The sequence below is a fragment of the Phalaenopsis equestris genome, unplaced genomic scaffold, assembly GCF_001263595.1.
Source record: "Phalaenopsis equestris unplaced genomic scaffold, ASM126359v1 Scaffold000241, whole genome shotgun sequence".
Classification (NCBI taxonomy): Eukaryota; Viridiplantae; Streptophyta; class Magnoliopsida; order Asparagales; family Orchidaceae; genus Phalaenopsis; species Phalaenopsis equestris.
This window is the reverse complement of record NW_018164683.1, coordinates 71,353-72,059: the sequence shown is the minus strand read 5'-3', so window position 1 is coordinate 72,059 and position 707 is coordinate 71,353.

Genomic DNA, 707 nt, shown 5'->3' with positions numbered 1-707 from the left:
TCCGAACTAACTCCCAAGAGAAGAACTTTCAAAACTTGCCAATATTTTCAGGACTCTTTTCTAAGTCCTCTATTCTTTCTTTTATAGTTTTCCAAGAGGTGCCTTGGGATCTCTTCAAAATGTGTCTTGATTCGATGTATTTGCCCAAGAGATGCATCCTTTCATGATAATTTTCATCCATAGTGGTTACAACCACCTATTAAGGCAATGGGTGCCTCAAAAACCTCTTCAAAATTTGTGAAAACTAATTTTACTCGTCTAGTAGCTGCCACTGGCACATGAGTGCGGGGTCTCGGCGCTTAGGCGCGGCCTTCTCTATTTAACCGACACTGCAGCGCGTAAGCGTCGGATCTGGCGCTTAGGCGCCAAAACTCTTTTACACAATTTTTCATATTTTTGCTCCAAATTTGATTCTTTTTCACTCCTTTAAGCAATTTTTCCATTTTTACTTGTATCTGCAAGAAAAACACAAAATACCTTCCATTAAAGCGCAATATCTCAAAAATAGGTATAAAAATGTCTCTAAAAATACTATATAATTCAGGTGTATCTTCACTCTTGAACTAACCAATTCTATGTCTATCAAAGATTTTCTCCCTATTTATTTACACTCCCGCTTAGGTGATCGTAATGGCTCTGCATAGAATGAAGTGTGGTATCCACTAGTTGGGTGAAATCATATCCCACCCGGGTCATTATGTTTCGCA